This window comes from Muscardinus avellanarius (genome assembly GCF_963383645.1).
Source record: "Muscardinus avellanarius genome assembly, chromosome: 9".
In the NCBI taxonomy this organism is placed as follows: domain Eukaryota; kingdom Metazoa; phylum Chordata; class Mammalia; order Rodentia; family Gliridae; genus Muscardinus; species Muscardinus avellanarius.
The window spans coordinates 101,844,512-101,860,481 of NC_137795.1; the positions used below are offsets into that span (position 1 = coordinate 101,844,512).

Below are 15,970 nucleotides of genomic sequence, written 5' to 3' on the forward strand. Positions count from 1 at the left end.
AAACTAGAGAAAATTCTTAAAGAAATAAACCATAAAGAAGAAAAAAGAAGCAGACTTCAGAATCAGAGAAGGGAGTAAGTTAATAAGTGGGCCACTTAAGTAAAGAAGAAAGATCAAATCACCCAAGAGTTGACAGAAAACAAAATGGCAGAAAACAAAAATCATATTTTAATAATATCTCTCAATGTCAAAGGACTTAACTCACCAATCAAAAGACATAGACTGGCAATGTGGATTAGGAAACATAATCCAAATATATGCTGTCTGCAAGAAACTCACCTTACAGCCAAAGACATTCACAGACTGAAAGTGAAAGGATGGAAAGAGATATACCATGCCAACTGTGACCAAAAAAGAGCAGGGGTAGCAACCCTGATATCCAACAAAACAGACTTTAAACTAAAACACATCAAAAGAGACAAATCAGGGCACTCCTTTTATTAAAAGGAACAATACACCAAGAAGATATAATGATAGTAAATATTTATGCCCCAAATGTGGGTGCAAGCACATTTGTAAAACAAACCCTTCTGGACATAAGATCCCAAGTAGACCCAAATACAATAATCCTGGGAGACTTTAATATGCCTCTCACACCACTGGATCGATCTTCAAGGCAAAAGATGAGTAAAGACGCTTTAGAACTAAAGGAAACCATAAACCAAATTGACCTAATAGACATTTTCAGATTATTTCAACCAGGAGCAACAGAATACACATTCTTCTCAGCAACCCATGGAACCTTCCCCAAAATAGACCACATCCTGGGACACAAAGAAAATACTGGCTAATTCAAAAGATGTAATATAATTCCTTGCATCTTTTCAGACCACAATGGAATAAAAGTAGAAATCAACAACAGAAAACTTGAAAGAAGGTATTCAAATTCATGGAGAATGAAGGATACACTATTGAGTGATGAATGGGTAAGAGCAGAAATTTGGGAAGAAATAAAGAAATTTATGGAAACAAACGAAAACAGAGATACAACCTAGCAAAATGTATGGGACACCATGAAGGCAATATTAAGAGGAAAGTTTATTGCATTGAGTGCCCACATAAGAGAACCACCAAGTAAAGAACCTAATGACACAACTCAAGGATCTAGAAATTCTGCAACAGTCTATTCCCAAAGCCAGGAGAAGGCAAGAAATCATCAAAATTAGAGCAGAAACAAATAAAATAGAGAACAAAAAAACAATTCAAAGAATCAATAAAACAAAAAGTTGGTTCTTTGAAAAGATTAATAGAATTGATAAACCCCTGACCAACCTAACGAAAAGAAAAAGAGAATCAACTCAAATTATCAAAATTAGAAATGAAAGAGGAGATATCACCACAGATAGTGAAGAAATTCAAAAGATTATCAGAAACTACTTTAAGAATTTATACTCCAATAGACTTGAAAACCTGGAAGAAATTGATAGATTTCTAAGCACAGTTAACCTACCTAAACTGAAGCAAGAGTACATAGCAAGCCTAAATCAACCAATAACAACCAAAGAAATAGAAATGGCAATAAAAATTCTTCCACCAAAGAAAAGCCCAGGCCCAGATGGGTTTTCAGCTAAATTCTACAAAACCTTCAGTGAACAACTAATACCAATACTTCATATCTTGTTCTGGGAAATTGAAAGAGATGGAACTCTCCCAAATTCCTTTTATGAGGCCAGTATCACATTAATCCCCAAACCAAATAAAGATATCTCAAGAAAGGAAAACTACAGACCAATATCCTTAATAAACATAGATGCAAAATTCTAAACAAAATACTAGATTTACACATTCAAAACTATATCAAGAGAATAATACACCATGGCCAAGTCAGTTTCATCCCAGAAAAAGAAGGCTAGTTCAACATACGCAAATCAATACATGTTATTCACCACATAAATAGAACCAAGAACAAAAACCACATCATCAGCAATAGAAGCTGAAAAAGCATTCGACAAAATCCAACACCCATTTATGTTAAAAACACTGTAGAAGGAAAGTACTTCAACATCATTAAGGCAATATACTGTAAACCCAAAGCCAACATCATATTGAATGGGGAAAAACTGCAAGAATTTCCGCTAAAGTCAGGAACAATACAAGGATGCCCACTATCATCACTCCTCTTCAATATAGTCCTTGAGATTCTTGCTGCAGCAATCAGACAAGAGAAGGAAACCAAAGGAATTCACATAGGAAGAGAGGAATTAAAATTATTCTTATTCACAGATGACATGATCCTTTATCTGGAAGACCCAAAAACTCAACTAAAAGACTTCTGGAGCTGATTGACAAATTCAGCAAAGTCACAGGTTACAAAATAAACCTAAAGAAATCAGTGGCTTTTCTTTATGCCAACAACGAATCCACAATGAAAGAAACAAAGAAAACAATTCCATTCACTATAACCTCAAAACCAATAAAATACCTAGGAATAAACCTAACCCAAGATGTAAAAGACCTCTACAACAAAAACTATAAAACATTAAAGAAAGAAATTGAAGAAGACATTGGAAGATGGAAAGATCTCCAGTGCTCATGGATAGGCAGAATAAATATCATCAAAATGGCCATTCTGCCAAAACTAATTTATAGGTTCAATGCAAATCCCATTAAAATACCAGCGACATTCTTCAGACCTAGAAAAATTAAAACCTCCAAAGCTCAGGGAATTAAAGCAAGAATCAACAAGTGGGATAGCATCAAACTAAAAAGTTTCTTCTCATCAAAGGAATCTATCAATAATCTAAAGAGGAAGCCTACAGAATGGGAAAGGATCTTTACCAGCCACCATTCTTATAGGGGGCTAATATCCAGAATATACAAAGAGCTCAAAAGACTTTACACTAGCAAAACAAACAACCCAATCAATAAATGAGCAAATAAACTAAATAGACACTTCACAAAAGAAGAGATACAAAGGGCTAATAGATACATGAAAAGATGTTCTTCATCATAGGCCATCAGGGAGATGCAAATCAAAACTGCACTGAGATTCCATCTAACCCCAGTCAGAGTAGCAAGCATAAAGAAATCAAGCAACAACAAATGCTGGTGAGGATGTGGGGAAAAAGGAACTCTTTTACACTGTTGGTGGGAATGCAAACCAGTTCAACCACTATGGAGATCTGTGTGGAGATTCCTAAGAAAGGTGGGAATAGATACACCTTATGATCCAGCTATACCACTCCTGGGTATCTTTCCAAAGGGGTTGAATTCAGAGAAATACAGCAACATATGCATTCCTATGTTCATAGCAGCACAATTTGTAATAGACAAAATATGGAACCAACCCAGACCACCATCAACAGATGAATGGATAGCAAAACTTTGGGAAATACACACAATGGAATTCTATTCAGCCATAAAGAAGAACAAAATTATATCATTTGCAAGAAGATGGAAAGCCCTGGAGAACATTATGTTAAGTGAGATCAGCCAAGCACAGAAGGAGAAGGTACATATGTTTCCTCTAATATGCCCAAACTAGGAAACACAATAGATACCAGTGGGACTCCAGATAATGGAGGGGAAATATCATCAAAGTTTGAATGGAAAGATAGGAGAGGATGAAGGCTGATCGTGATTAATGAGGGTCTACATCCGAACATGTATAAAATTATGAATAAAGCATGGTTAACCTGGACAACCATTGGTGGGAGGGAGGAAGGGAAAACAGGGGCGAGGGGCAGAGGGCACCAAATATAGTTTAAATGTATACTATTTATGTTCAATAAAAATTTCTTAAAAGAAAAAAAATCAGTTTAACTTTAAAAAAATAATTTATTCCTATTATAAATAATTTTGGTCATTTTATACATTTATTTATTATTTGATATATTTAAACTCACACAATTTTCACTGTGACTAGTTTATTATCCTTAACTGAAGGTATTAGAAAACACTGCACATGGGATTCTGCACCAGGAATCCCCTGGAGTCTTATAATGTGGCCATTTGGAATGGGAGGGGAACTTTGTTCAAACACTACCAATATACATGTTTAGAAAGCTTAACAACAACCATAGAAGTTATCTTTATCATTCCCACTTCACTGATGTTAAAACTAAGGCAAAACAAGTCCCTGGGCTTTTCACAATCACAAAGAAAGCTCCTGGTGGAATCAAGATTCCAACACAGGAAATTGTACTTCAGACTCTGTCTTCCTAACAAAGTAATGCAGATCATTGCTGTTTCATAAAACAACTGAAGTTTATGGAGTGTTTTCTATATCTAAGTCACTACTGAAGGGGTGTCCATTCATATACTTTTAGAGTCCTTGCAGCCCTTAAAGAAGAAATCCCAGAACTACACTCCCAGGGACTTGCACAGCTTTGATAATCACCCTGGGTCTGAAATTTTGCAGTCAAACCCAGTGAAGGACTAATAGTGGCAGATATACCACACCCTAATCACAGCTCCCCTTGGGAAAACACCCAGCCTGTAAACCTCATGGTCTCACAAAGCCTCGATTAACTTCCAGGGTCTGAGACTTTGTGATACAACCTAGTAAAAGAGTGGTGGTGACTGAGATTACCACAGACTCGAGATCCAGAGCACCCTAAGTGATGTCGTAGTGACCCAGGGAAGAACCCAGAGAAGACACGAACTTCTGAAATCATGGGAAAGAGGAATAACAATGGAGCAAGGAATGCCCACAATCCCACAATATCAGAAGCTGATAGCACAGAAATTCCGAGATCTCCAAAAGATCAAATCAGAAATATAACTGTAGAAATAATACAGGACCTTCAAAAAAAAAATAGAGAGATTTCAAAAGAAATAAAAGATGAGAGCATTGATGTAAAGTCCTCAATTCAAAGTTTAAAAAATCGATTAGACCACATGGAGAATAGAATTTCGCTCCTAGAAGATGATCACTCCAAAAATGAACGCATAGTTTATAATATAGAAAAAAATCCGACAGCAGGAATTTGACATTGAAGAAATATGGGCCCATTTTAAGAGAGCTCACCAAAGAATAATTGGAAGAGAGGAGGAAAAAGAATGTGAAACCAAAGGGATCAATAATCTCTTCAGGGAAGTAATAGCAGAAAAATTTCCAAACATACAGCAAGAAGTCGATACACAGGTCCAGGAAAATTATATAACTCCCTTTAGACAGGATCAGAAAAGAGGTTCCTCGCACCACATAATTAACAAAATGATCAATGTGGAAGCCAAGGAGAGAATCTTAAAGGCAATAAAAACAAAAGGCCTAGTGATATTCAGAGGCAAAACCAATTAAATCACACCAGACTTCCCAAAGCAAGTCAAGAAAGACAGAAGGGCTTAGAGTAACATATTCCAAAATCTGAAAGAAAACAATTTTCAGCCAAAAATATTCTACCCAGCTATTTAATGAGGCTTTCAGCAACTTAGTGGAACCCTGTTTCCAAATAAAAAATATAAAATAGGTCTGGGAGTATAGCCTGGAGATAGAAAAGCCCCTGGGTTCCAATCCCAGTACCACCTAAATAAATAATTAAATACATAAATAACTATAAAAATAAGTAAATAAAAACTGATTCTTTTACATTATCTATACTTTCCTTCATTGAAAATAAGTTTAGAGCTGGGCATGGTGGTGCACACTTATAATCCCTTGCTTGGGAGGCAGAGACAGGAGGATGGCACAGGATCAAAGCCAGCAGTGCTGGCTGAAGAGACCCTGTTTCCAAATTAAATAATAAAAAAATTAGGACTGGGAGTGTATCCCAGAGGTAGAAGGGTTTCCAGGAACTCCAGTAACACCAAATAATAATAATAATAATAATAATTATTATTATTATTATTATTATTATTATTATTATTATTTAGAAAAATATAAAACAGGTTCAAGTCATTAGACAGACAGATTAGATTTATTCCTGTTTAATTTGGGAAAAGGTAGAAGTCTGTATAAATAATACTAGCTTCAGAATAGAAAGAGTTTTCTTGTATCTAACTACTGAAAATTGAATAACATACATAAAGCAGAAATATTTTATTAGCAAGTTGTCATTTAAACATTCCTAAGGTTTTTGATCTTGAGAAATAACATATTTGACCTTTATTTCTCTTGAATAAAAGAACAAACTCTTACTACTAAGGACTCTGACTGAAATTCTCAGTCACTTCCAAGAGCAAAAATGTGTTTCAAGTATTATTTGCAAATTGTTATATGTCTCAAGACAAGCACTTAGTTCATATCTACTCTACTTTTTTCTCCTTCATTACGCTTAGCTCAAAGTTCAGATCATAGAGTGTTCTTAAGCCTTCTGCTTTGAACTTGCTCACTATGATATTGCTCAGATAAGGGGCTTTCAATAATTTCTGAACCTATGTATCTATGTTTTAGCATTTTAAGCTTCTTAAGACATATCCTAAATTAATAATTTGCTGTTTGAACAAACTTACATAGCAAAAAACCTGCTGAATTTTTAATAGGAAACTCCCCAGCAGCTCCCAGGAAAGCAAGAAAGAGGCAGAGGAAGTTCTTCATGGTTGCTCACTTGTTCAGCACTGGAAATGAACACCTATTTTATCCATGCATATTTATTATTCCAGGTTTGTAATTGACACTCATGGCCACAGGTGCTAGAAATGTGATTTCTTTGGGAATTTCCAGAAAGCATGACTGCCAAAGACAGATCAACATTTGCCTTCTAAAATTTGAAATGTCATGGGAAGCTATGACCACACTTTTCAACTCACTAAAAATAGCCTGTTCCTCTAAGGTAAACATTACTGTTTTTCTACCTGGTACAAACTCCTATACATCTCACATATTAAACATTGTCTCAAGGACATTATGCACATTCTTCCTCAGTAGTTTTTCTCTTAACAACTACCTCACAGGCATTCTACATCTACTCAGCAGTGTCCAAATATAAGCTTCCTGCTTAGAAGGACAACAATATATGAGGAAACATAGCCAACATGACCTCACTTCTGAGTGTAGTCCCCTAGCCTGCCTCTTGGAATCTTCAATGGCATTCTACGTCCAAGCTAAGCCCCTAGCCAAATTTTTTATTCTTTAGTTTTTAATAGGGTTTCACTGAGTTGTTAAGGGCCTTGCTAAGTAGCTGAGGCTGTCAGCAAACTGTAATTCTTTGTCTCAACCTCCCAAATGCTGGGACTATAAGTGGGCAGCACCACTCCCAGGTCTTTGTCATTCTTTTACTCTCAGGTTTGTTGGTTAATCATGACAAGTGATGCCCAAACAGTGCCAGAAGAACATGATGATAAAAGGACCAAGGACTTTGCTGAAATTGTAGATCAGTTCTATTAGCTTTTGGGAGGGTTTGTTGGGTCTTCCAATTATAGTATCATGTCATCTACAAATAGTGAGAGTTTGAGTTCTTCTCTCCTATTTCTACCCCTTTGATTTCCTTTTATTGCCCTACTGCTCTGGCTAGAGTCTCAAGTATTATATTGAAGAGAAGTAGTGATAATAGATATCCTTGCCCTATTCCTGTTTTTAGGTGGAATACATGAAGTTTTTCCCCATTTAATATGGTGTTGGCTGTTAGCCTATTGTAGATTATCTTTATGATGTTGAGGTATATTTGTTCTATGCTGATTCTCTGCAGTGCTTTATCATAAATGGATAAATGTTTTTGAGCATCTATTGAAATTATCATGAATATTTTCTTTGGTTCTATTTATATGATGAATTACACAGATTGATTTTTATACGTTGATCCAGATTTGTATGCCTGGGAAGAAGGCATACCTTGTCATCATGTATGATTTTCTTGATGTGGTTTTGAATGTGTGTTGAGAGAATTTTTATTTTGTTTAGCAGTTTTACATATAAATTCATCAAAGATATAGGCCCATAGTTTTTTTTCTTTTTTTCTAAAACTGTCTTTATTTGGTTTTGGTATTAATGTGATATTGGCTTCATCGAATGCATTTGGGAGAGTCATTTTTTCATGAAATATAAAAAATAGATTGAGGAGTATTGGGATTAACTCTTCTATAAAGGTTTTATAAAACTCATTTGGGAAACCATTTGGTCCTGTGCTTTTCTTTGATGATAACATTGTGTGTGTGTGTGTGTGTGTGTGTGTGTGTGTGTGTGTGTGTGTGTGGTAGTGGGGTTCCTGGAAGCCCTTCTCCCTCTGGGCTACATGCCCAGATAACCATTTTTTTATATTTTTATTTGGAAACAGGGTCTCTTAAGCCAGCGTGGCTGGCTTCGAAACTGCACAAATTACAAGGGTGCACCACCACACCTGGCGCTGATGGTAAGATTTTATTGCTGTTTCAATCTCTTTGATTGCTATTGCTTTGTTTAAGTTTTCTATATCTTCTTAATTCAGTTTAGGTAGATTGTATTTATCTAGAGAGTTGTCAATTTCCTCCCGATTTTCCATTTTCTTGGAGTATAGTTTTTGAAGGTAGTTTCTCATATTCCTCTGAATTTCAACTCTTTAGTAGTAATTATCTTCTTTTACATATCTATCTTGTTAATTATTTTTTGAAAACCAGCATTTGCAAAGTCTCTGGATACAAAATCAGTCTTAAGAAATCATAAGCTTTTCTGTATACTAACTACAAATCCACTAAAAAAGAAATTTAGAAAACACTTTCACTCAGGAATCCCATAAAGAAATAAAATATTTAGAAATAAACATTAAAAAGAGGAAAATAACCTCTAAAAATTATATAATCTTGAAAAAGGAATCAAATTCTTAGAAGATGGTAAGATCTTCCATATTAATCAATAAGCAGAATAAATATTATCAAAATCACCATACTCCCAAAAGAGAACTACAGGTCCAATGCAATACTCATTAAATGAACAAGATCACTCCTCGCAGACATAGAAAAATAAGTTCTTAAACTTTTTTGAACAACAAAAAAAAACCATAATAGCCAAAGTAGTTCTCAACCACAAAAACTATGCAAAGGAATCACAGTAAATAACCTTAAACTATACTACAAAGCAATGGTAATAAAATCAGCATGTTACTGGAACAAAAACAGATACATAGATGAATGGGGTAGAATAGAAGACTCAGAAACAAATCCACACACTTTTGACAATTGATTTTTGCCAAAGGGGCCAAAAATGTACACTGGAAGAAAGATAGCCTGTTCAACAAATGGTGTTGGAAACACTGGTTAGCCATATGCAGAAGAATGGAAATAAATCCCACTTTCTCATCCTGCACAAGAGTCAATTAAAGATGAGTCAAAGACTTTAAATTAGACCAGAGACCTTGAGGTTTCTTGAAGAGTTGGGGTTGAATAATAAAATAAAAAGATGAAGGTGGTTAGTTGGCAGCTATTGTCTCTTGAATCCAGTCCAGGTATTTGCTCATCTTGATATAAACAACAGGTTGGCTTTTCAGAGCATAGCCATAGCCCCAGGAGACAATGCTCTGGAGCTCTCCATTGCAGGCCACAAGGCCACCAGAGTCACATTGAGGATGAAGGAAAATGCAATCAGATTCTTGTTCATTCCCAATGTTAGAATGGAGTCCAAGATAAACCTTTATATTTCAAGAAATATTATTTTACGGTGCTGATCCTCCATGAGCAACTTCTCTACCTCTTGAGATTCAGCTGTCAATTTCTTTTTGTTTAATTGTTTTCTTTTTTTTTTAAACAGGGTCTCACTAAGTAGCTGAAAGCCTCACTAAGTAGATGAGGCTGGCTCTGAACCTGCATGATCCACCTGTCTCAGCCTCCCAAGTGCGGGGATTGCAAGCATGTGCCACCACGCCCGGCACCACAGTGCCTGGCTTTTATCATTATCATTATTTTTCATCTTCTTTCCTTTTAGCCACTCTTCTTATCTTAATATATCCATCTGACAAGAAAAGGTGAGGACTAGAGGTCATTAATACTGTCCCATTACCTTTGCTCTTTTAACAAGGGTGCCATTCCAAAATCAACACAGTAAGGAGTCTGAGTGTACTGTTAATATAACTAACCTCTGTGTATCCATTTGCTAATGTATTATTCTTTAAAAAAAAAGCTACATAAAAGCACTAAGTTCCAGAATGTAACCTCCTTTTTCTTCAAAATCTAGCCAAGTTAAGAGAATCTTGATTGTAAGACTATGTTAGAATATTCAGAAACATGATCTTGAAGGAAATTGGCTTTCCATTATGCACACTGAAAACCAGAGCAAGTTACTGTTGTGTGTAGAAAGCTGTTTTCTTGCACTTACACCAGAACAGTTGATCCTAGGGATGCTAGCCATTTATGCAGATTAACCAAGCTAATGGTAACAGTGGCACAGCTTCTGCAGCCTAACATAAAATACTGCTTCTCAGTGGCAAGCAGTTATAGAAGTGAGCTCACTATAGGAAAATATGTGTCACTATCCAACAAGCCACATAGACAAGCACTGAGTGGGATGAATGTCCTACATTCTGGAGAAGTCCTGTGAAGGAAGGAGGTGCTGTTTTTCAGACATCATGAGGGACAGAGCTCTTCTTGGAGAGTCACTGATTTCTTGAAATTTTTCTCTAATATATCATATGTGTGCCATGTTCTTGGAATTGTTCTTATAATTGTTCTCTATCTGCCATGTTCTGTGGGCAATTTCTTTTCCCTTTCAGCAATCCATCCCACTGCCCTGGTACTACTGAACTTTGAGCATAACAACTGTTAACACTAATTTTTTCAAAATTCTGTCTTTATTTTGCATATTTTCACTTTCATTTTAATGTCTTATAAAGAATATTTCACTGATACTGTATATTTGGGGTTCTGAATTACTTTTATATCTCATGTTTGTCTCATTCCCAGGGATTGGCATTCTTCTGATATTAATTCAGTGAACATTTTGAATATCATCAAACTGCATTTATGCATCTTCCTTAAGGCCCTTGATTCTTAGGGTGATCTCCAAACATTGTGCCAGAGTTTTTATGTATTCTGATCGTACTTCTTATTATTTTTTTAGTGCTCTCAAATATTCAAGTTTAGTGACTCTTTCTCCAAGTACTGGTTTTATTTCTGTATTAGTGAGGATTGAACCCAGTGGCATGGTATCACTCCAATAAAAAGAAAGCACAAACATGGGAAGACACAAGAAATTCTGTTCATGCTGAGCAGCTATTGATGCAGCAGTCATGAAAGGATTCACTTTTCTTGTGTTTCAGGATTTGTAAATGGAAACATTTTTCCAGAGTTTTGCTTGTAGATTCTGACAGCTATGAGAAAGTGAGACATTTTCTTTATCCTCGGATCTATCTGAATCAGCACAGTTGACAGGAGAGTCTATCTGCTTATTGCAACCTTGTTTGCCTGACAGCAAATTTAAAAGGAGCATGGTTCATTTTACAAAAGATTTCACCCTCAAAATAGTTTTTGTATGATAACTAGGTATGGGAGTGTAAGTTTCTAGGGCTGGTGATCAGTTGCATTATGTGTCACAATTGTGGACCAATCCAGTTTGTGTAGCACCCCTAATTATCGAAGCTAAGTGTTGGGGGAGGTGTGTGAGATACAAGAAACCTGAGGTTTAATGGTTTCTCTATTTTAAATTAATAATACAAGATCTACCATAAACAATGCAAGATCAAGGATCAAATGGGAACTGTAACCAAGTGTTATAGAATTGTGTGTGATATATTAGAAAGGCACCTAATAAATTTATTAAAATAGGATGGTGTTGTAAGCCACAGGAAGTGCACATGCCTATAATTTTAGTATACTTGGAGGCTGAGACATGAGTATAACAGTTTCCATGCCAGATTCAGCAACTTATTGAGACCCTCAGAACTGAGTTAGACCCTCTTTCAGAAAAAAAAATACATCTTGTTGTGGTGGCACACACTTGTAATCCCAGCATTTGGGAAGATTGGACAGGAGGATCCTCCTGAAGTCGCCTCAGCTACTTTGTGAGACCCTTTGCAGCTTATTGAAACTCTGTTTAAAAAACAAAGAATAAAAAATAGGCCTGGTGGTGTCCTTGGAGGTAGAATGGCCCTGGGTTCCATCCCCAGTACCGAAAAAAATAAAACAAAATAGGGCTAGAGGTGTTGCTCAGAGGTAGAAAGCCTTTATTTACAATCCCCAGGACAACACACACACACACACACACACACACACACACACACACACACGTCTCATGGGAACACTGGTCTCCAAATTATATTATCAATATAGGACATAAGGTCCACCATGGATCAATAATTTATATTGATTAGTATGGATGATTTCTTCAATAACTTTCTAAAGTCTTTTAAATGCATATTTCAAATTAGCCCTCCTTAGCAGAAATTTTCAAGAGAAAGTAACACCTATCAGGGAATATTTGTAGACAGATGTGGTACAAAGAAAATCATTTTATTTTGGTACTGAGTTCAGGCTTGAAAAGAACATTAGGCTCACTATTCTGGATAGATCATGTTAAGGTAAAGGTCATTAGTTGGCAGCAATGGTCTCTTGAATCCAGTCCAGGTAGTTGCAGACCTTGGTGTAGACACCAGGTTTGCCTTTCAGAGCACAGCCAAAGCACCAGGAAACTATACCCTGAAGCTCTCCATTGCAGACCACAGGGCCACCAGAGACACCCTGAGAAACAAGAAAAGGACAATCAGACTCCTGTTTTCTCTAGCACAGAAGATGGAATCCATGTTATTCTTATGTGGTCTGGGAACCACTGGAAGTTGCTGATTGGCCACAAAACACATTCCTTAACACTTAAGAGCTAAATATCAATCTCCCTTCTACAATTTGATTCTTCCCAGTTGCTCCTCTCTATAGTTGGTCCATAGGACCAAGGAAAGTGAGGACTGGAGAGATCTGAGTCTGTTTCAGTATATACACTCCTTTCAAATGGGGTTTATTCTATGGATACCTCCTAAGAAGTATGCTTCACTATACTATTTGCACAGAAACTTCTGTGTAAATCTTTAGCCTTAATACTATACAATATATAACAACACATAAAATAATTAATTCATCACAAAGCTATTTCTTACCTCTCAGTATTTATGTCATAAACAGGCTTAAAGGTTTGCATGTTGAAAAAGAAAAAAAAATCAGGGGCAGAGGAGGAAGAATGAACTGATGGTAGGAAAATTAAAAGAAAACTCACCTGGCATGAGTCCTTCCCACCCTCCAGGAAGCCCAGGCAGAACATGTTGGCAGTAATATCGCCTGGGTAGGAGTTGTGACAAGAGGAGTCAGAGAGGACAGGAGCATCCAGACACTGGAGGAGGGAAGGGAATTTCTCTGTTGGATACAAGCAAAATGGAAGATTACCCACAGATATCCTGGAAATTTCCTTCCTACTCTATAAGCTCTGTTTTTCACTACACCAAGTTTTCCTTTCAATTTTTAATAACTTGTAATTTGACTGAACTTTTTTTATCTAGATAGATTTCAAGGTAGTTTTAGCTAATAAGTATTAATTATTTGAGACTATAGGAGTCACTATGGATCTCAGATGCAGAGATATGTTTGTGAAGCAAGTATATATTTCAGGTAATTTCAATTTCTTTAGCCGCATTTCTATTTACCTCTCTGTTTCTAATTCTCTGTACATTATTTGGTGGCTTGAAATAAATACCTCAACATTTTATAATAAGTAACTTTTCTGTGTTCTCGATATTCTTAGAAAAGGAGAGTTTCTCTGTAAACTAACAACTTCCAAGGGTGCAGATATCCAAAACTAGCCTCTGGCAACCTCGCCTAATAGGAAAAATTGAGCTAATTGTCCCTCAACATGCCTTTTACTTCTCATATTTTCAGACTTTATTCTGGTGTCCCAGGTGACACTTACGTCCAAAGCTCAAGGTGTTTCCCCAGCCAGACACAAGGCACTGGGTCCCAACAGATGGACAGGATCTTGGCAGAGAGATTGCGGACACTCGAGTGCTGATGGTGGCAGGTGCTTTCAGTTTAACCAGCATGATGTCATTATCAATATTAGTCTTATTTTATTTGGGATGGATGATCATCTTTGCTACATCAATAAATTGCTCATTTCCCTCAATGACATCAAGTTTGTGTTCTCCCAGATGCACGGAGTATCTACCTCTGTCGGAGGAAAGGATTAAATTTTCCAAAATATCCAACATGAGATTCCTTATTTTCTCCCATTACCTCCTCGAATAGCAAAAGCACAGGTTCCCTTCTCTCCTCTTCAAATGTTCAATCTTTCAGTCAATTATGCACTTAAGGTCTTCTTGTGCAATATCACATGAGGTACAGATTAGAAAACTTCTGCCCCAACTGTCTCTACTCTTGGAATCCTAAATCATCATGCCTTCTTGTTAGAAGAATGAGGTATAGGAATAGGAACCATAAGTTTTAAGAAAACTATTGGAGATGAAAAGAAGATTGATTCTTCCTGCCTTATTTTTCCCTCTGAGATTACCAAGTATCATTGGGTGGTGAGGCATTTGTCATAGACATTAGAAAATATCAAGTTACAGAATGGAGTATTTAATTTTATTATCCTCCCAGAAAAGTGAAATGCTGTATTATTTTCACTCCTTAAGTAATAATCATTAGGACTATATCTTGATTTCTGTTCTGAGCTATTTCTAAGAATCTTTCCTCAAATGCTCTTTCATTTTCATACCTGGAATGCCAAAATTTAAGAAGGCAGCAGTCCTACAAAATAACCTACCTTGTTAAGGAACAAACAGGAAAGTTTTCCATCATATTTTTAATTTACTTTATCTTTGTTTTCTGTGGCTAGAGAAGAAATTGAACCCGACATAGGAATGTGAGTTATGGTCACTTAAAATAGGTAGAATTTGTAGCAGTGAGCCGCAGAAAGGACCCACTGATCACTGATGAGGGAGCCTCCGCAAAAATGTCCATCAACATCCAGGGACACCTGGTAGGGAAGGGCATTCTCTGAACAGGTGTAGCCCCAGACGATCTTATCTTCATCATCAACAGTGGGGAGAGCAACTGACAGGAAAGATGGAAACTCAGTGTCAAACATCCAGCTTGCAATGTCTTCTCATTCCTGATGATTAGCAGACCCAGCAGGAAAATGAGAATATTCTCTTGCCTCACATAATCAGGAATTAAATGTTTAATGTAACTATTCATTTACATTTTAGTATTTCATACATTAAAGTATACTCTACTTTCATCTCTCTGTTTTTAGTGTATTTACATTATATTCAACACAACTCTTTCCCTTTGGCCTCTATTGTGACCCACTACTTTTGATTATGTCTTTTCTTGAACAAGTGAGATTTAATTAGAGCTAAACCAATATCTAAGACCCTGTTGTCTTATCTTTTTCAGCTACCTGATTACAGAGCCTACAATGAACATTTGTTGTCGTTTTCTTCCATAAAAGTAGAGAAAGAACAGACTCTTTCTGATTTGTTCATTAGAAAGACTCACCAGCAGCTCCCAGGAAAGCAAGGAAGATGAAGGTCTTCATGATTTCTCACTGGATCTGGAGTGGGAATTGGAGGAAGGCTTTTTATCCATTGGTATTTATACCTTTAGAAATGTCATTGACACTAATAGCCACAGGTGTCAGAAAAATGATTTCATTGGAAACACACAAATCTAAATTTAGAATTTGATTCTCTGACTCATGGAAGATGATTCACCACTACATTTAAACATTGACACTTTTTTTTTTTTTTCAGAAGGTTATGGGAATGGAAGTCACAATCCCACCTGGGAGAGAGTGGGTTGATAGAAAAAGAGGCTGGATTAAGGTCACAGGAAAAAATCTCCAGGTTTTTGCATTCACATACAAATATTCTAGGTAACTGGATTTTTCATATGTGTACTTTTGTCTTAAGAAATAACTCAGACTATGTACACTTTGTGTTTACCATTGGCTCCAGCACAATATATACGTTGTTTCATGGTAGTTTTCATTTTGTACATCTAGGTTAAATTTTTATTATTAGTAGAGAAAACATGTTTCCTCAGAAAAGGAAAAATAGTCTTCTTATCGATAATTAAAATATATAAAAATTGGACAGTAAAAAATGATTCCTACTGGTATTTGTCTGGTGCTTACTCTGTTTCAGGG

The 15,970-nt window shown here is 36.3% G+C and overlaps 1 pseudogene across 1 annotated transcript; it reads right to left on the reverse strand.

The window, feature by feature from the left end:
• Nucleotides 1-12,369: 12,369 nt before the first annotated feature.
• On the reverse strand, nt 12,370-15,361 carry LOC308267363 (cationic trypsin-3-like; annotated as a pseudogene). The gene is made up of 5 exons: nt 15,322-15,361; nt 14,715-14,874; nt 13,733-13,989; nt 13,046-13,182; nt 12,370-12,519 (listed from the first exon to the last, which is right to left on the reverse strand). The product of its transcript is annotated as a cationic trypsin-3-like (transcript).
• Between the last annotated feature and the right edge of the window lie 609 nt (nt 15,362-15,970).